This window comes from Crocuta crocuta, unplaced genomic scaffold (assembly GCF_008692635.1).
Source record: "Crocuta crocuta isolate KB4526 unplaced genomic scaffold, BGI_CrCroc_1.0 scaffold19, whole genome shotgun sequence".
NCBI classification, from domain to species: domain Eukaryota; kingdom Metazoa; phylum Chordata; class Mammalia; order Carnivora; family Hyaenidae; genus Crocuta; species Crocuta crocuta.
The window spans coordinates 1211332-1232675 of NW_027551565.1; the positions used below are offsets into that span (position 1 = coordinate 1211332).

General features: G+C 37.9%; 1 long non-coding RNA gene across 1 annotated transcript in view; it reads right to left on the reverse strand.

The window, feature by feature from the left end:
- The window catches only part of LOC144220002 (uncharacterized), a 72309-nt gene that overhangs the window by 19486 nt on the left and 31479 nt on the right, over positions 1-21344 (reverse strand). The window contains exons 2-3 of the long non-coding RNA XR_013331584.1: positions 5797-5947; positions 4868-4950 (exon numbers count right to left, since the gene is read on the reverse strand). This is a non-coding gene — a long non-coding RNA (uncharacterized LOC144220002). The remainder of the gene's footprint in view (positions 1-4867; positions 4951-5796; positions 5948-21344) is intronic.

Genomic DNA, 21344 nt, shown 5'->3' on the forward strand with positions numbered 1-21344 from the left:
TTTGTCCTCTGGACAAAGCGGATATGGGCAAATGATACATTATTTCGCAAATAAAAGCAGCAGCCCAAAATAGATTTCATTGTAAAATATTAAATGCATATCAGCACCGAGCCCCTAAGGTAATGAAATAAAGACCATAGAATGGAGATGGGTTAGGAGTCAGGGTGGAAAGGGACATTTCTAGGCTTCAGACTATTTTAGCTGTCAGCTCTTTAGCATTTGTCTAATCAATCCTAGAAGACCATGGATCTGAAATTAAAGACAACTGGCAAGAAGGAGGTGTACAAGATTCCAACAGGAGCTGAGGCAAATGTTTTTTCTGGGGTAAAGGATTCATCTTTATCTCTCTCTAGTAGGAAATAGCACTTGATTACAAGAATTATAGAATTAGTGTTATCATCCAATTTCTCAAATAATTTGGATCTGTAAAACTGTTCTACTTTTCTCAAGCTGAAAACAGTTCAATTTCTATTCATTTTATTTTTCTTTATAAAAATGTTCTTGTATAGAAGTTTTAATATGGTATTATCCTGAAATCTTTCTCAAATATAGGTGCTTCCTAAAGGTATAGTTTCACACAACTCACAAAGTTTTCAAGTGCATCAAACCCCATATTTTTTTTCATTAACTCCCCTTATAATAATGCCTTGAACCAACATCTCTGAAAAGTTCAAAGCTCTTGATATATCTTTATATCACTTATTCTGAAAATGCCCCTGGGAAAATGCAGACAAGGTATCATTAAGCCCATTTTACAGACAGGACAACTGAGACCCAGACTGCTTTGTATCACCTAACAAATTAGTGGGGCAGAGTCAGTTATTATATACTCTTTAGAATTTTAACATCCTACCATCATTTTGAAGCCACATGTCATGTGCTTTCAGAATGAAAGTGTTCTCTTTCTGAATAAAGGCTTTGTAAAATGCCAGGTTCCTAAATTTTAACTGATCTGTAGCAGCTCTTTAGGTCCTATTATCTGCCTATTCTTGTTAACTTTGCTCTCGGTTTTAACAAACTTACACACACTTTCCTCATTTTTATAATGATGTTATTATGACGTTTTGTGCAAACTATGCATGTACTTTAACAATTTAAGAATATATTAAAACTTAAAACATTAACATTAAAATCACCTCTTAAACCTGTCACTCAGAGATATCCACCAATGCTATGTGGTAAATAAACATCCATCCATTTATTTCTCTATAAAATCCTTTAAGCCAGGAAAGGATTTTTCTAATGTTTTTATATCAGTAATAGAAGCTGAGCTTTTTATGTGCTATTAATACTTCTTGTCAACTTTCTTCTGATAAATGTTACTGAACACTGACTGACATGCAGAGAAGTAAACAATCAGAGGTGCAGTTTGGTGAACATTTATGAAGTGAACATCCTCATGGATCAGTCTGAGACCAAGAAATCAGCATCGATAGAATGCCTGTGCCCACCTGCAGTTGTGAGGCACTGTAAAAAGTAAGCACTAGTTATTTTTGCCTCATTTGAACTAGGTATAAATGACATACATACTCTTTTGTGTCTGGCTTATATTGTCCAGCATTGTGTTTATTAGATACACTCATGCACGAACTCCTACTAATGGCTGTATGGTATACTATTGAATTGCTTACTATTACTTGACCAAGAATGAAAGCAAAAAAAAAAAAAAAAGTCTTTTATGAGACATTTAAGCTAATTCTAACTTCTCACTGTTCTAGACAACGTTGCTATCAGGATCCCTATTGGTTTGCTCACATTCTTATATAATCTGCAGGCTAAGTTTCTAGAAATGGAAATGCAATGTTAAGATTTTTTTATGAGTATTGCCAGGTAGCTCTTTAGTGGTAAAAATATATTACCAACAGTACCATGTGTGAGAACCTGTTTCCCAATATCTTCTCCATCACCGCACATTACAATTTTCTTTAATCCTTGTGGTTTCTGATGGCTTTTGCTCTCAGTATATTCTAGTTATTAATGGCAATATTTCTCAGTTCAAATTCTGAGTTATCAAAGAGACAAGGACAAATTATTATTTTTTAAAACTAAGTTATTTTTATATAAGATGATATTCATATGAATTGGGTTTTTGTTTAGTGTAATTCTCTTCAGTTAGTAACTCTATATTATAGGATTCTTTGAATATATACAGCCTAACCTAGCTAAATATTTCACTTCTCAAATATGCATTGTTCCAGAGTATGAAAGGAAATATAAATTCTGTGTTCTTTCTGTCTATATTTTAATTGCTTTCTATTTCCTTAAGTCTAGAGATTTACTAGTCTAAGAAAGAATTACTTTCATAACTTGAAGTTTTCTTCCCATAAGTCATTTTTAAAAACATTTTTCTTCTTCTAAAAGTAATATATGATTGTTTGAAAATACATATTAATTCAAAAGAAAATGAAAATCATCTGTATTCTCTCCTCACTGTTTGTTTGTTTGAATGCCTCATTGTAGTCTTTCTTATGTACATTTAGAGAATTATTTTCCACACACACACACAAAATAAATTATACTGCACATGCTGTTTCCCTCATAATACATTATACCCATCCAATCTTAAAATTTTATTCAATTACTGTATTATATATTTTCTCCAGGGTGTTCTGTAAACACTAAACAGTAAAGAAGGCGAGAGTTCCTTCTTTAGATGGAGTTGTCTCTCAAGTATTGTGTTTGGTGTTGAAGGAGCCCTGACATCCTGGCACCCAGGGACCCTGAGTGTGAATGTGTTTACTGACATAATTCTCTAGGCTCTATCCAGTGCATCCTGTCCCCTTAGTTTGCTCCTAGCGCCTCCGTCAGACCAAAAGGAAAGGTTCAGCTCCTCCTCCTCCTTGACTTCCACTGTACATTTCATCTTCCAGCCACAAGGCTTGAATGCAGAGATCTGAAATTTTCTTGGATCTTTTCTAAACAGGCTACTTCTAGAAAGTAGTAAGATGGCCACATTTGTTTCCCAGAGGGTCACTGCTGTTTAAGCTTCTTTTACAAGCATGTTATCCTTATTAATTAGAAGTGCCGTTTCCATTCATAAAATGTATGAGCGGAGGGTACAATAGTTAGTTAACTTAAAAAAAAAAAAAGAAAAAAATATATATGTGATCACTGTATAGAAAATACAGTTTTAAATTAAGTCAGTTAAGATTTGGAATGAGCCCAGTATTTTTCTAATAAAATATGTGTGTGTGGTGGGAGGTAAGGGGGAAGCTTACTACTATAGTCCCATGGCAGCATAATTACTTACAGGAATATTACTTTTTAGTTAACCTATCAAGGAACCAGTACATATTTTTAGGGTCTTATTATTGTTTGTATCTTATGTACTTGAGCAGGTAATCCAACGAGAGATAACAATTCTCTGATTTAACCTTTTGCCCAGGATAAGATAAGAAAAGCAGCTGTTATAAAATTTAGCTTCAGCCAGGAGGAGGGGATCAACTGTGTGTGACTTATTTACCAAGCTCAGTCAGTGTTTAGGTATCTTAGAGTACTAAGCATGAGAATATGTGTTTGAAAAGTTTGTTGTCTTCATTCTTTGGCTCCGTAAAATCCACAAATCAGTAGGTCCAAAAAACTAAACTTGAGCTGAAAGGTCATTGCTTTTTTCCACCAAGCCATCTAACCTCTAGTTTTAGAACAAGTATCAAACCATCTGCTTACCAGGAGGCAGAGGAGCTCAAAATCCATTAACGCCATATGTATCAACAGAAGTGTGACTTCAGAGCCTCAAATGTTTTTAATTTTTCTCCCTCATTATTATCTGCCAGAAACTTAGTTGGAATGCTTTCTCTTTCCTTAAAATGCATTGAATTTCCGTTTAATTATGCAAGTCTCCCCTCTTATTAAGTAATTACACACATTTTCTCATCTGTGTGTCTATATTTCAGAAGTAACTGCTTCATTTTGTTGGCAAAAAACAAAAAGGAAATTAACTAGGAAATTAACCAAAAAGGGGGCAATAAGATTTTATTTTCAATTTCCCTTCTTTCACCCGAGGGGAACTAACACATCTTCCAATGCATCACAAGATAAAGATGCTGACTCAGCCTCTTAAATCATCCCTGGAGTCTACAGCACAGCCCTTAATGAGAGAGAATTTGCTGTACAAGAAGTTGTTTTATTAAATGACTGAAAAATAACCTTTCCTCTTCCAAAATTGCCCTTAGTGAAATAACCAAGTCTCAATCCAAACCCTTCCATACTTATCCCAAAACGCAGGGGAAGGCAGACAACACAAATTCAAAATGATGAAATGCCTACTTAGTTTGAAATTATACTTTGGAAATTTCACCAAAACTGGGACATTAACTGTGGTCAACTAGGGAAGTAAAATGTGCACCAACCTAAAGATAAACCAAGCAGATCTTCAAAAGACAGGGAAGAAAACAAAACAGGAACATTTCAAATGAAGTTTCTGATGATTGTGCTTAATTGAAATGGATGCAGATTTGCCTTTGTTAATAATAATCCTTTGCATTTGTGGCTTATAAAATATAAGCATTTTTAATCAGTTACTTCATTTGATCCTTACAACAACCCTGAGAACAAGGCAGGAAATAAATTACCTTTCCAAAATTACAGATGTGGAGTCTGTTGTTCAGGAAAATCAAATGACTTGCCCAAGGTCCAATGGGGCAGGTCAGTGGCAAATCTGACTCTGAATGAGCCCTGCCCTACTGCCTTTTTAAATTAACTGAGAGAAAAGTGTATATATAGAAGTTCTTAGAACACTGTAATGACTCAGCTGTATCATTTGGAACAAAAGGAAGTTAAGAATTACTGGAACATATACTCTCCGTGAAATATTAAATTCAAGTTGTTACTTTTCGCCTGCTCCATCCAATCTTTGAAAGATGCTTACCTTCACATATTAACCCCAAATATGTAAGTTCTTCTTTTGCTTATGGTAACATTGGTTGAAGTTCCAGCTGATTTTCCTTTTATCTATTGGCAGAAAAATCCAATGGGAAGAAAATAAACAAGATCTGTATATTCTGAAAACTCAAAGATAAAACTTTGAAATCATTGATTGACTTTGAAGTAGCATCACTCTGAGGTTTACGGATTACCCAACTGACTACAAAACAGCTTCCTAACTTCTCTCCTGCCTCCTTCCTCTTTCACTCCTCTCCCCCCTTTATACTGCTGACAATTATTCCAACTGCAGTTACCTTGTGAAATCTTCCTTTAGCTCACTAAAAAACAAAACAAAACAAAAAACCCAACACACACACACACACGCACACGCACACACACACACATTTTTTATTCTGGTATTCAAGATCTCTGCAAAATAACAATACCTACCTTTCATTAAACAGCTATTACAGAACAGATATCTCAAAAAAAAAAATCCCAGAAAATGCATGATTAGATCGATTTCAGAAATGGGTAAACTGAGGCTGAAGGTGGTCAAGTAACTCACCCTAGGTTGGATAGTGATCAAGGGGTAAGACCAGTGTCCAAACTCAGGCCTGCCTGATTGCGAAGTCCAGCCTTTCTAGATTCTTTTCTGACCAGTAGGATACAGAGAGCCTGTTACCATGAGCCTAGAGTGCTAGGCTGGCGAACATTCCTGGCCCCGTCACAGTTCTGTGCTGTTGCCAAGATGGTTTTTCTATCCGGAATGTTCTCCTCGTTCCTACTGCCTATAGGGATGCTGTTCGTTCTTCAAACATCACCTCTTCCTTGAAGTCTTTGCTGACTTTTATCTCCAGCAGCCTCCCACACATGAACAATTCTCAGTCTTTGAACACTTTTAGGACTCTGTAGAATTCTTATGGCACTTACCTTATTCTTCTACTGCAGTGATTTCCTTGTCCTCATTCAAACGCATCTGGCTTCTTCCCCCACCATTCAATTTACTCTTTCATCTTCTCAGCTGCAAGGATTTTGGTGTGAGCCATTGGAAGGATGGAGATGCCATTTATTTTGGTGCATGCTTTTGGACATGGAGAGGTGAAGATACCCATTAGGTTTAAGCTGAACCTATAAAGTTGGTAATTGTCAATATGTAGAGGCTATGTAAGCCTAGTCCTGGATAAGTTCTCTTAAAGTAGTGTTTCTCAAGCCTGTTTGTACATTAGAATCACCTGGTAAATTTAAAAATCATAAATCTAGGCCCTACTCCAGGCCAATTTAAGCAAAATATCCAGGGTAGGATCCAGGCATCAGTATTGTCTTAAAAATTCCCTGGATTATATTTATCTGAGTTGAAAATAGTCAAAAAAAAAAAAAAAAAAAAGAAGGAATAAATTCCTTCCAAACAGTTAGTATTCGGCTAACAAGTCCAAACAGCTAGGACTTGACTTAAATGTTGTTCATTATAATTAGCAGAGAGAATGTTTCTCATGCAGTGAATTTGTTCCACCATGACAAAAACTTGCCTGAAAATCAGAGTTGGACTTTGAGTTTCCAGAATCCTACCATTCCATTCTCCCAAATTCTTCATTAAAAAATCTGCAACTATGGATTGTTCTATCTAGGAAGACAGAACACAGTAGAGAATATTGACAATCATTCACTCAACAAGCATATTTAAGTAGTGGGACACTAGTGTTCTTTTCAAGAGACTGAAAGAACCGAGGCTCCACCCCAGGGGCGCTCACAAGCTAGCCAGGGAATACAGACTTGTAAACAAATAGGCATAATCAGTTGAGCTATATGGGGGTGTAAAAGTAAAATGGTCAGTCTTATTAGTGTGGTGGTGACCAGCTTTGGCTTTCCAGAGGAGGTGAAGCTTGAGCTAAGTCTTGAAAGATAAACTGGTTGATATTTGTAGGCAAACAAGGACAGATTGGGGAAGATAACCCCCAGGAAGGAAGGGGTGTCAGTAAGGGAGCCTGGTTAGGTTTGGGAAACTGCAAATAATTTGGAGCCTTGAGTGTGTCTGAGTGTGCAAGGGGGGAGGGCTGGGGTTGGCAGAGAGTTAATTAGAGAAACACCTAAGTAAGGAGGGGGATGGGCTTTATAAATCATGTTAAAGGCTTTACGCTTTCTCTAGGTAGCTTCCTCCTCCAGAAAATGTCCTACTGCAAGGGCAACAGGAAGCTACCGAATGAAAGCTACTGAATAACCAGAATCGGATTTTCCAGCAAACCTTGGAGAGACACTTCCTATCTCCTAAATTACCTCTCTAATCTTCGGAAACCAGGTGGGGTCAAATGGAATCTAGTCATTGCTTTTCTAGGTAGAATTTCTAAGGTGGGAAAATGGGATCAGCTACACAAACCCTGTGATTCTGTTGTTTGTCCCTTTCAGCACCTCCCTCCCTCCTCATCCTCTATTCTCTTTGGGTTGTTGAACAACCACTTGCCCCAGGTGGTCTATTACCACAGATTTCAGAGAGATAGTGACCCACAGTGATGGCTCCTGACTCAGGGAGTACGTGAGAGACAAGCAAGCTGTAAGCGCCTTGAGGATCACTGTGACCACTCCCTCCACCCCCCTCAGGGCTGCCTGGGGAAAACTGACTCTGTTTTGACTTGATTGCACCCTGAAGTACCACGACACCACCCCGTCAAAAAAAAAAAAGTTGGTGAGATGTTCCAACGTGTTAGTAGTTTTCAATCCTCAAGGAAGAGGGAGGGCAGCACAAAGGTCTCAAGTTTCTCCACCTGGCCCTCAGTCACTGAAGCTTTGCAGATGATGCTGAAGAGGCAGTAGTAGCTGCTGAAGGAAACACCTATTCAAGAAGTAAATCCCAGGCTTTTCTCTCACAGGCAGCCTTACTGTTTAATGTAAAATTTACCCTGCCTTCTTGGACCCAAATAAGAACTTCAAATTTCAGCTACTTTGTGGAAAGAGGGTGAGGACCTTGCTCTTGAAGGGTTGTTTCTCCCCTCTTCCTGTTTAGAAACACCTGATATATTGGTCTCATCTCACCCTGCTTCCATCTGGAAGGCAGGAAACCTCTTGTTTTCTCCTCAGTCCCACTGCTTGACTTAGTGATCTTGGCAAGCCACTTAATGTCTAGATACTGTAATAGCATTTTTTCACCCGGAGTAACACATGCCTCTTCCTAACTCTCTGAAATGCTGGAAAATTCAAAAGGGGCTTTGTGGAAAAAATAGTGAAAATGCATGCAACCATTGTAATCAACTAATTCATGTCAAAATTGTTCTTCTACATTTTCTTTTGAAATGGAAAAAACATATCTTTCCTATGAGAAATGGTCTTTTTTGATAACTTTTGAGAGTGAACACACCATTTTTGTGTAAAGTTTTAAAATATTTGTCAATTCCAAATTGAAAACTTCATTAAAAATGGCAACTTTTTGGGTCAACCTGGGTGGCTCAGTTGGCTAAGCATCCGATTCTTGATTTTGGCTCAGGTCATGATCTCATGGTTTGTGAGATCCAGCCCAGCATCGAGCTCGTGCTGACAGCATCAAGCCTTGTTAAGATTCTCTCTCTCTCTCTCTCTCTCTGCCCCTCCCCTGTTTGCACTCTCTCTCAAAATAAATAAACATTTAAAAAAATGGCAACCTATCAAGATGATAAGCATTTACTGCTCTTATAGCTTTCCAAAAGATAAGGCAAAACAGAATTCTGGGAAGACTGAGATCCTGACCAAAAGGTTTGAACAATATCTCTCTGTATTTCAAATTACAAATGAAGTCATAACATGTAATATTCCACTAATGTGATACAAATGGATGACTATTACCTTATAGCTCAGACATGTTGTTAGGTCTATTTATTCCTGCTAAAGACGGATCCCTTTCTGAAATTCCCTTCTTTACCTCTCAGAACACAGCAGTAGTGTTTCTATAGCTATACAATTAATCTACTTATTAACTCAGACCAAACTGAGGCTGTTCCTAATGACAAGAAAAAGGGGCGGAGGGGAGCCTGTCAAATAGGATTATTCAGAGGAAAGAAAACTAAGTGGATTCAAAATTGCAACCTGTCATTACCTTCTACAAGTAATACTGGAAGGACTGAAAAACAAAACCGCATTTTATCAAAACTATAAATCTAAGGAGGAGAAATGACTTCTGGTTTTTAAAAAAAACATGTTCTTTTATGGGGCGCCTGGGTGGCTTAGTCGGTTAAGCGTCCGACTTTCGCTTAGATCATGATCCCGCGGTTCGGGGGTTCGGGCCCCGCGTCGGGCTCTGTGCTGACTGCCAGCTCAGAGCCTGGAGCCTGTTTCANAAAAAAATATATATATATATATGTTCTTTTAACTGCCATGATTACTTGTTAGCTCAGATGGCTCACTCTGAAAGGTATTATAATTAGGCATTAGGTGTGTGCGTGTGTGTGTGCATCTGTGCATGTGCTTCCTGATGGCACTAACAGCTCTCTTCCCTATCTGGCATGAGAGGTCAAGAGTCACTGGGAATGTCAGATGTTCTCAGCTGGGTAACTGATACCTTATATATGTCTCACATTTGTTTCTAAATACATCATCAACCATTAGCTGACAAATCTTCAAACGACTGTATAGGTCCAGGGATTTTCTCTTGTTTTATAAGTTAAGAAACTGAAAAAGGTGATTTGTCCTCAATGTTGTAAAACAACCCTTTCTCCCCTCTTGCCCTCCTACTTAGACACCTAACCCTAACACTCCCTCCCCTGAATGTATACACACACTGATGCTAGATGGCCAAGAGCCCAGCAATAGAGTATATTGTATAGAAAGTCACAGCATGTTATTAGGGTCTTAATGCATTACTTCTTTTTGCTTCTTAAAAAAGAAAGACAACACAAGTAAGTTGACCTTTAAAAATAGAACAACAGGCACTTTGGCACTTGTATGAAAACAGTACTAGTACCCTCCCCACTTACATTTTGTAAATGTCTACCCCCTCCTTACAAATTGTGATGACCTTGCTGCCTTAAGCCAAAACATGAGTCAACCATAAGACCAGAAATTAAAGTTGTATCTCCCGACTTTTTATTCTGAGTTCTTGCCACCAAACTAATTCATGCGCCCTCCTAAATGATATTTACAATGAAAAAATAAAGCATATTGGTTTATGAAATTATTGTAAAGCAAAGGAAATCCTAAGATCTTCACTAGGTCCATGCTAGAGCTGTGCCTATAATAAAGAGCTGTACCTATAATGAATAGCTTATCATAGCTATAATAAATAAATAACTCCAGACTGTTGGTGGCATATTTTGAACCACATTTTTACATTTAGCCTTAAAAAGTTCACTCACATGCTCATTACTGTAAATCTTGCAAATGTATCTTATAGACTAAGCTACTTAAATATGGGAGTGAAAATGAAGGTCCTGACAATAACCTAAAATCTGACTTTCTCACGTGTTAAATGCTGAAGCAGTGGGCAAAAGCTAAGCCCCAGAGGAGTTGGGAAAGGAGGAGAGAGGGAAGGGGAAATTTACTATGCATCTCTGAAGCAGACTGCTGCAGAAATTCAGTTATCATGGTTTTATAGGGAGAACTAATGAACTTAATTTGGAAACATAAAATTAGGAGAAATCAAGCAGATCTACAAATCACAGTAAAGTAACATACATCTTAATAAGTGGGATGTGGCAGGGCTCCATGCCATCTATAGCTCTGATACTGAAAAGCCATTTCGGATAGGGTATAATTTCCACAAAAAGTTGGAGTAAAGGGTTGGGTGGCTTAGGGAATTCCAGAGGGTGCATACAGACTTTTATTTTTATATTGTTCATTTACAGAGTTCAAATCTTTACTTGCTGCTAGTGATTTGCTCACCAAGTAGCCAGCCACGGAAAGATAAGAAACAGTGGTTTCATTTGAGGGGGTTGGGAAGACAGATCATAGAAGGCTTTATTGTGTGTTAGCAGGCTGCAACGGGGATCTGAGCGACCAAGGAGACAGAAGACAGGCTGCCTAGGTGGGGGCACTATGCTGAAGAAACACTGAATTCCAATGTTTTAAGGCAACTGATCATTTTAGTCCCTTTCATTATCATTTTCTAAGAATAAGTGCTCTTAGAACACCACTTGAGGTTGTGTTGATAGGAGACATTTCTTGCATCAAGAGCTTTCTTACTAGTAGCATGGTGACATGGTGTGGGGTTTATTATTACACCAATCTTTCCAAATGATTTGCTTTAACTTATGACACACAGAGTGTTACTTTACTAGCTAATCATGTATGTTCATTTGTGCATTCTATTGTTCCTCCATTCTTTCATTCCATAACATCTGTACATATAGGTCAGCACTTTATGGACTTGGTTCCAGTAAAATGAAAGAAAATGACAGAGTTCCTATCCCCCCAAAAAGCTCAGGATCACAGGCAAAATGTTCATACATAATTATAAGACAATGACATACATTATGATTTTCTACAAATCCAATGGGCCTCTCCCTTCTCTCTCTCCTTGTGTGCATTTAAATTTTCATACAGTGTTCTATTGTTGAAATGGAATGCTAGAGCTGACATGATTAAACTAGCACTCAAGTCCTGACATCATCACTTCCTAGTCTTGTGACCTTGAGATTCTGGTGGAATTTAGCCACTAAACTGTTTTACTTCTAACGGCCCCAGTTTGTTCATAACAGCTCACACTTACTGATGGTTTAGTATGAGTTAGGCACCATTATGTGTTTTACACGTATTAATTTACACAGCCTGCACAAGCAACCTATGAAGAGCTTGCTAATATAATCCTTATTTTACATCTGAGAAAATTATAGGCTAAATAATTCACCAAAGATCATACAGCTTGACAAGTTTTGAACACTGGCCATAGCATCTGTGCTCGTTATCAGTGCTCTATGCAGCCTCTTCAGAGTGCTAGCAGTGAGGTTAAAATTAGAAAATATATGGGAAAGGGTTTTAAGAAGTTTAAGCGTATGAAAGAAAAGGTATAACTTTTTAAAATATTTTTAACGTTCTTGAGAGAGAGAGACAGAGGATGAGCGGGGGAGGGACAGAGAGAGAGGGAGACACAGAATCTGAAACAGGCTTCAGGCTCTGAGCTGTCAGCACAGAGCCTGACGTGGGGCTCGAAGGACAGCGAGATCGTGACCTGAGCTGAAGTTGGATGCTTAACCGACTGAGTCACCCAGGTGCCCCTCAAAACGTGTAGTTTTTAAAGACTTTAAAATCCAAAACTGTGTTGGAGGAAATCAGCTAACATCTGTAGTGCCCTGCTTGTTTACTGACCAGCCATTCCCCTTCCTTGGATAAAGAGCACCTTCATTTCTTGCCCTTACACTCAGTTTCTCTGTAGATTAGGTAGGAACAGTCCCACTCCTGCCTCCAAGCATGAGCCTACTGAAAGCTGGTTATATGCCTGTTCTGGGCCAAAAGTAGTGGAGAGCCAAAGTCTAATCCCAAAACACCCTCCAAACTCCAAAATCTTGAGAACGCCTAGCCCTAGAAGACACTACAATCAGAAGCCTTTGCTTTGCCTCCTGAAGTCCGCCATGAGACAGCTGGTTGGCCTCAGTTTTCTCAACTAGAATAGCCCCCAACTTTCTGATTCATTGATGACCAGGAGTCAACAAAATTATAGGTCTATCTATGTAAGGACTTTACATGTAGATTGTGTCCAAAAACAAGGAGCACGTGGACATACTTTCAGGCAAGCACATTTTCCTCTCACCATCCTCAGGCATGATGGGGAGGAAAGGGGGGATTGGTAGCTAGAGGGCATGTCTCACAATCTCACCATCTCACAGCCCTCTGAAGTTAAGGGACATAGCACTTTCAAGGTTGGTCCAATGAATGAAGCCATGTTGTCAATGGCTGTAGAATTACAAAGGCCAGATCTCTGAGACTACCTCAAAAGAAGACTGCAAGTCACCTCTTTTTTGAAGTTCGGTGGGTATAGCCATGATGCTCAACATAGTCTAGATAACATAGATCTTATTCTGCCATGTAATTTAGTTAAAATCGACATTCACACACACATATCATGATAGAGTTGATGACCATTTTAGGCCCACAGAGTTCCTACTAATTTAACTGTCTAAAGGGAACATCATTCAGATGAGCCAAGACAAGCCAACTTAACAGAGATTTTCCTGGAACTTTCTTCCAGCCATGGATTCCTTCTAGCTTTATATTTTTATGATTCAATTACCAGTATCCTGCCATTTGCCGTCACCACCCTCTTTCCCTCACTCAGTTCCTTTCTTTTCTTCAGTACACTTCAGCTTGAGTAATAGATATTTAAGCCTCTGTGCCAAGAGCAAGGTTTAAGGACGATGGCAAGGTTAAGCATGTAGTACCAAATAGGAGACTCTGGACTCTGGAAACTGCCACTGCACCAACTTCCTCAGAGCGATTGCTATCACTAGCTGGGGCATGAAGAGGCTATTGGCAAACTTATAGGCTGGGATCCCATGAAGCTGGGAATACAGTATATAGATCTGGTGTTTTGTTTTTACCTGTAAAATTCCCAAGGCACTCTGGTACATTCCAGTCCGCTGACTAAAAGCAGCACCTTCCTTACCTCATTTACTCAAATTCAAGAATTACGACCTCAAGGATCTCAGACATGGTTTCCTGTATATTATAGCTACTAACCACCCATTAAATATTATATTTTTTTTCTATTTTCTCCATAATTTAGATTGAATTGCTTGCTCCTAAATAATTCCTTAACCAAGGTTCTATCTTTATTCAGACAAGGCTTCTCTCTGTCCCAGCCCACACAGAACATCTGTATGCAACCTGAACGTTCTCAGTGCTGACAGCCCTGCCTCTCCCCAAACTGTCACCATCTGGCCATTGGCTGTGTGCACTTCTGAGAACCCACGCATGCGCATGTGCATGCCAGTCTTTTCCCTGGAAGGCTGTGAGCTCAGCATCTCTCCCGGATTCTTGCCCAGTGACTCAAGTGAATCTAAACTTATTTTTTCTACACTATTCTTTTATCTAACCTTTAACATAATAGTTCACACCTATTAATAAAAACACAAAATTTCTTTTTAATACAAGAAAACATTTTCAATTTGTCTTACCCCCAGATTGAAGGTAAAATGTATATACATATATATTTTTCCATGTGATTTGCTATGTCACATCATGGAAATATCAATAAGTTCTGCTAAGAATTATGATGTATATACTTGGAAAGCAGTCAATTTCAAATGTCACTTTAAAAATAAAAATCTGATAGTATTGCTTTAATCAGACACTTTAATATCCTCACTTATTTTAAAACAATGTGTCTGCTCAAAAAAACATAATCCTCTTTGCAGGTTTATACAATTACTTTTTAAATTGTACATGAAAATTAAAATGTCAGTTCTGCCATCTCTTTATTAATTCAGCCACTAATCTTCCTTAAGTAACAAGCATCTGGCTCAATTAATTAGTTATTTTGAGAAACATTTATCAATGCTTACATTAGGTCAACATCAAAAATATAGAGATGATGGGGCACCTGGGTGGCTCAGTCAGTTAAGCGGCTGACTTCAGCTCATGTCATGATCCTGCGATTTGTGAGTATGAGCCACGCGTTGGGCTCTGTGCCTATAGCTCAGAGCCTGGAGACTGTTTCAGATTCTGTGTCTCCTTCTCTCTCTGCCCTTCCCTTGCTCATGCTCTGCCTGTCTGTCTCTCAAAAATAAATAAACATTAAAAAATATATAGAGATGTCTGGGGTACCTGGGTGGCTCAGTCTATTAAGTGTCTGACTTCAGCTCAGGTCATGATCTTGCAGTCTGTGAGTTCAAGCCTCACATCAGGCTCTGTATTGATAGCTCAGAGCTTGGAGCTTGCTTCAGATTCCATGTCTCCTTCTCTCTCTGCTCATCCTCATCTTGCGGGCTCTCTCTCTCTCTCTTAAAAATAAACATTTAAAAAATAGAGAGAGAGGTGTGTAAGACACGGAAACTGCTATGGACCTTGCAGGCTTGAAGATAAGTAAACACATCCACTTCAGCTCAGAAAGGAGAACTATAGAGACAAAAGCCCTTCAGAGATTTTTCAACCACTTTGGTTTCTTCTAAGGCAGAACCGGGTGACTTTGAATTCAGATTTAATTTATTAATACAGTAAGGGCCCTTTGTCCATACATAAATAAATAACATAAGTAATTTTAAGCCCCTTTTGCCTCCCTGATAAAATTTCTTTTCAAAATGTATTTTGTTTTTCTTTAGTTACAGGTGATTTCCATCCATGCAGTGGTTCTTGACTTAGGGCAGTTGATGCAAATATATGTCAGAATGAGGATCACAGGGGGTGGTTTTTCAGTCTTTATGTGACCTCTCTAATCCAGTGCTCACTGACTTCAATGTGCTGTCTCTCTAAAAAGATAGATTGCTGGGCCCGCCCCGCGAGTTTATGATTCAGTAGGTCTGGGGTGGGCCTGATAATCTGGATTCCTAACTAGTTCCCAGTTAGGAACTGGGGTGTGGCTTTGAGAACCACTGCTCTATCCCATCAAACTATCAAGAAAGAGGTTGCATTTTATGAAATCTCGAAATGACTGTGATACTCATTTCTTAACCACTAATCAACTCTGAACTTTTCTCCACCAACCTCACCAAATCCTTTTTCATGTTTGTTGTTTGGTGTTCACATTTCTCACATGAGAGATGTATGGTCATGTCTTTTTTTCTTCTTTTTTTGAATGACACCCATTCCTGCATATACAAAGTTACAGATGAGCCTTGATCCTTTACATACTATTGGTGATTTCTTAGTCTAATTCTAAAATAGCATCTGTGAAGTTATTCATCTATGTGTCTGTCAGGGATTTAGAGGGATAAACTGATAACAGTAACACGAACACTACTATGGAAGTTAAAATGTGCCATGTTTACATGGTTCTAAGAGATCATATACTCATTTATATTCTTCAACAACCCAACGATGTAGGTATTATTATCATCCCCATTCCAAAAAGATAGAAACTGAGGCCCACTGAGGTTAAGAAGCTTGCCTTAGGTCATCCAGCTGGTGACTGGTGGAGCCCAGCCTGTCCAGTCTCAAATCCAGGCACCTAACCACTCTCTATTCTACTGTGACCTGGAAAGGTTAAAGCTCTTAATATATCTGTTAGTGATGTTTTTAAATTTTAAAAGCTTACTGAATTTCCATGAGATTTTCCACAATTAAACTATAGGTATATCCTAAATTTAAACAGTCTCCCAATGAAGTAAGAAGTAACTCAAATATTCTTAAATCTCCTGACTCTTCCTGACTACCCATTCTACCAATGTAAACCAAGAAGGGCCCCACTTCCTAATTTATGATATGATAGATGGCTTAATGACTAGTGGAAAGATAAGCTCTCCATGAATTTTAGAGAAGCAAAAGTAAACAAAAAAATCCCAATACTCTTCAAGAGAGGTTATCAAAACTTGAGCAGGGCAGGGCTAATTAGAGCATGTATATGACTCTCCTGTGATATTATTTAGATATGATTCAAGGCAGAATGAAAAAGTGTGTTCTTCCATTTTTCTGTTTAAAAAAAAAAAAATTGCTCCAGGGCACCTGGGTGGCTCAGTTGATTGAATGTCCAACTCTTGATTTAGGCTCAGATCATGATCCCAGGGTTGTGTGATTAAGTCCTGCACTGGGCTCCACATTGAGCATGGGACCTGATTAAGATTCTCTCTCTCTGTCTCTCTCTCTCTCTACCTCTCTCTCCCTCTCTCCCCACCACATGCTCTCTCTTTCTCTCTATAAATAAATAAATAAATAAATAAATAAATAAATAAATAAATAAATAAAAATAGCTCCTCAGAGATGATTAGTAAAAATAATAACAATGTGTTTCCTATTTGGGAGTTCTCCCTGAAGATAATCATGAAAACATGTGACAAATCATGTCACATCAATCAATTTATACAGGAAATGTTCCATAATTTAATTTAAGGTGAATCCAAACTCTGGGTAAGTTTCAAAAGTTTGAAGACCAGTAATACTGAATTTCACCCCAGCTTTTAATACTCAAACTCATACCTTCTCCCCTGGTTCCACTGTCTGAGCCTGAAGACTGTCTCCTTAACTCCCACTCCAGCTACCCATCTTGAAGGCTCATCATGTAGGGTGTTGTTACCACTTAGGCCACATGATACTGCCTCTTCAAAACATTTTAACAAATGAAATTCCCTTGGCTGAATTGTATCAAATTGTGCTGTGCTAGAGTGCCAATGTCTGAAATTGTAGCTTAACTTTGATCTTCAGACAAGAAAAATGTGATGAAAATTAACATAATATAATATTTTTTTAAGATATCCTTTTAAAACCCACGAGGCTGCCTGAAGAAGGGATGGTTATTGTTTTTGACATTCAGCATTTCTAGTTAACCAAATTATAGTATCTTAAAGTTTAAAGACAAGGCATGATTTGAATTAATAAAATCACAAAAACTTGCAACCACAAGTATTATGTTTAAGTGTCCAAAAAAAGTCAGGAGCCCAGATTCTAGACCTCCTTTGGCCACTGGTAGCTATGTGACCTATAGCAAACAACAACCCCTCAGCCTTTCAATTTCCATATCAGAAAAAAAAAAAGTATAACCAAATGTGTAGAATATTAGAGACAGGAGGCCTCTAATAAAGATTGAGTGACTTCCAGTCTAGGGTTCCTGGACCAGCTTTTCAATGCAGGACAGTGAGATATTTCCATTATAGGAGAAGGGGTACTAGGTTACAAAAGTTGCAAAGGAAAGAAAGTAGAAGTAATATGGAAAACAATCAATCATAAATGAACCACTTAAAAAAAATAAACAGCTTCCTCTATTTCCATGCTACCACTAGATCTAGCCTTGCCTTTGGCTTCAATGTCTTTGTTCTCTTTCACACTTACTTGATGCTTGTAATCTTTCAACCACACAATGCAAGTATAATGCAAAGATCAGCTGCAAACTGAAGTCAAAGATTGGGTACAACAATGATCAGGGTGCACAAGAGAACAATTTGATTAAGTACCGAAGGATTAAGGAAGTCTTTGGGCCTTGACTATTTTACACCCACTATGCCCCACATTATTCTCTTCCCCCTTCAAAATGGCCCTTGCAAACTTCAAGTTAAATGTGAGGTGAAGGCTTGTTGGAACATCAAAATAAAACAAATAACATTCACTCTGTTATTCTATGATGTACTCAAGTACACAGATACTCTTAACTGAAAGTATAACTGAAATAAAATATACTCATTTTCATAATTATAAACTTTAACTTTCAAGGCAGAATGACCTCTGTTTTACATGGACTCCCTGTAAATGGCCTCTTTCTGGAATCAATTATCCTCATATAATCAGCACTGCCTATATTTTAAAATGTCTGATAGAAACGATAAATTTTACCACAGTCAACCTGCATCGGTTAACTAAAATATCAAATTTCTTTGGCTTTGGCAACAGTATACTCACTCAGTGTGGCAATCCTGGATATCTTCTACTGATCAGAACCAGTGATTAATATGTTTCATTAATAAAAATCTGAGAAAGGATTTATTAGTTATTAGATACAACTTGGTTAGCAAATTTTTCAAAATATAGGGCCCATGGTGAGTGACTGAATAATAAATGTGGTCCTTAATATTAATAGGTTGGGATTCAATATCATACAGCAACTCTTAAATGTACAGAAGCAGAAATTGAGGCCAAATGAGGTTGCAACTTGCCAGAATCCCCTTCCAACTCTACATTTTTATTTGTCTAATGAATCTACATCTCTAAGCCTTCCATATATTGTAAGGCTTCATAAATCTCACTAGTGATAAGTATATTCAACCTCAGTTCCTTATGGTTCAACTAAAATCCATTTCCTCCGTGTGTAAATTCCATCCTATCATACTTTAGGAAAGTGATTGATTGATTAAAACAATCCCATGGCTTGTGTTATAATGGGCTAATGTTTAGGCATGGTTACCTTAGCTTAGTAATCTCTACTAGTAAAACATATTTATAAAAACATTTGTAACATATGCATTAAATTCCCTTCATAGAACATGTGGCTTTAAATAATGAGGGAAAAATTTGGCAAAAGCATTTTGTGTTCTGCCAAATCCAGGACAAAATGGTTTATGAAATTTAACTAAGGCTAAAGCACTAGTTCCTGCTTTTTTCCTCTCCGAATTCTTTGCCTTGAGGACAAAGCTTTTCTCAGTGTATAATATCTAAATTCTCAAGGTAACTTTTTATTGTTTTTCCCGTTACCTGGAAAGATGTAAAAGAATGTTAATTGAATAAGAAATAAGGAGAATAACCATTCAAGTGGTTTCATGTTTAGTATTATTAAGGGTCTATTTAGAATCACATAATTAATTAATAAAATTAATATATTTTATCCGTTATGAGTCATCTCAACATTCTCAGAGAAAATTAAAGATTAAAATTAAAAAAGGGGGGCACCTGGGTGACTCAGTTGGTTAGGCATCTGACTTTGGCTCAGGTCATGATCTATCTTGCAGTTAATAGGTTCAAGCCCCGCATCGTGCTCTATTCTGACAGAGTCTACTTCAGATTCTGTGTTTCCCTCTTTCTGTGACCCCAATCCCCCACCCTGCTTGTGCTCTGTCTCTGTCTCTGTCTCTCTCAAAAATAAATAATGTCAAAAAAATGTTTTAATGAAATAAAAAGTACCACCTAAAATGCTGCTCTGAGTGACTGAAGCCACTTGGCTTATACACATGTAGGTCTTGAATTCTATCTTACTCGGAAAGACCTTGAGTGGGAAAGGGTTGACCCCCTCCCCAACAAACTGGCTACCACCTTATAATTAAAAGTAAGTCTCAGACCGAATTTTGCCATACATATAAACATTCATTTAACAAATACTTAATAATAAGCAGCTTCTAAAGCTTGAAGATGTACCAGCAGAGTTCTTTAGATATTCTGCTTGGAAGTTTACCCTAGATACATAAAAAACAAAAACAGAAACAAAAAACCCTTAGGCAGGATTCTGTCCTTTACAGCCTGCTGGGGACAGCCAGTAAACTGCAGAATCTTGAATGGACACAAGATCACCTAGGAGTCCAGCGTTGGTCCCCTCCATATTGGCACAATTTGCAGGATTTGCCATATTCATGCAAAAGTAGAAAAGTGCTTCTAAAATGTCTTAGCGATCCATGAATACCTTTAACGTCACCAATGATGGCCCATTTCTAACATTCATCTTACCTATAAATAAACCATGAATTTCCCAGATAAAAACCACTTCTGACATTTAGTATGCTAATTAGCCAGGTCTCAGGTGTTGAGATACAGAGAGCTAAAGCGCTTGTGCTGGATCCCTCTGAAAAGTGGCATTTTCTGATAAATTGCTTGCCTCCCATCTCAGGAATCTCTATTAAGGCAACTGACTGCCCTTTGGGTTAAAGCTGAAACCAACAGCCACGTATGTGGTATTGTGGCATCTATGCTGGGACATTTTAAAATGGATTACAGATTTCATAAACAAGCCTCAATTATTATTATGAGTCATTGTGAGATTGCATGCATAGCAGTAACTGGTAAGATCACAAAAGGAGAAATTCTGTTTCGAATTCTCTTTGATTGCATTTCTAAAGCTGTTGGGTGTTTTCTCAGTTCAGAGTTGATTTTCATTTCAGCATATACACTTCATTTTACCATCAACCTTTGCCTCTAAAAATCGGTGAATATATGCATGGTAGGGTCTTGAATAGTTAATTTACTGCTATGTTAAAGTTGGGGTTTATTGTATTTTGCCTTAATTCCTGCTGATTTAAAGCACTCACAGCTAGAGAAGGTTTTATAAACAGAATGGTCTTTAAAGGAAAAGGAATGTTACTGTGCTTTTCTTTCCCTTTTTAATGCTAGTTGCTAAGCATTAGAATTGTGAAAACTATTTTTATATTTAAAAGCATTTTCATTATCTAGCTCCTATGAATTCCTATGTACACAGAGGCATCTACTGAAATAGCGAACAGGCTTTGACACTGAGTCGAGAGAAATAATCATTATGGCCAGTCTTTTTTTAAAGAAGTGTATTCCAAACTGGCATTCCAGAAAAGCTAGGAGAGCCAGAAAGAGGCAATTTAAATGCTATTGTCCTTTATGCCTGTAGTGTGAGGGGAAGTAACCTGACATTTGTCGAGTCATTATGTGTCAGGCACTGTGCCACGTACTTTACATGCACTATTTTATTAGACACACTTACAATCATTCTATTAGGGATGACAGCACTCTACAGTTGTTAAAAGAACAGGCCTTGGAGTCATGAGGATCTGGGTTGAAATCCCAGCCCCCATCTTCTCTCTCTGGGATCTTGACCAATTTGTTTTCTCTTGGCCTCAGATTCTTCATTAGTAAATAATACTATTTACCTTATGGAGCTAGTGCACATGCATGTGTGTGTGTGTGCACGTGTGTGTTCTAATGACAGGCATACAGTCATCGCTGAAAAAACATGTCTAGTTTCTTATTGTTAATGAATTAGCATTTGTAACAAAGAA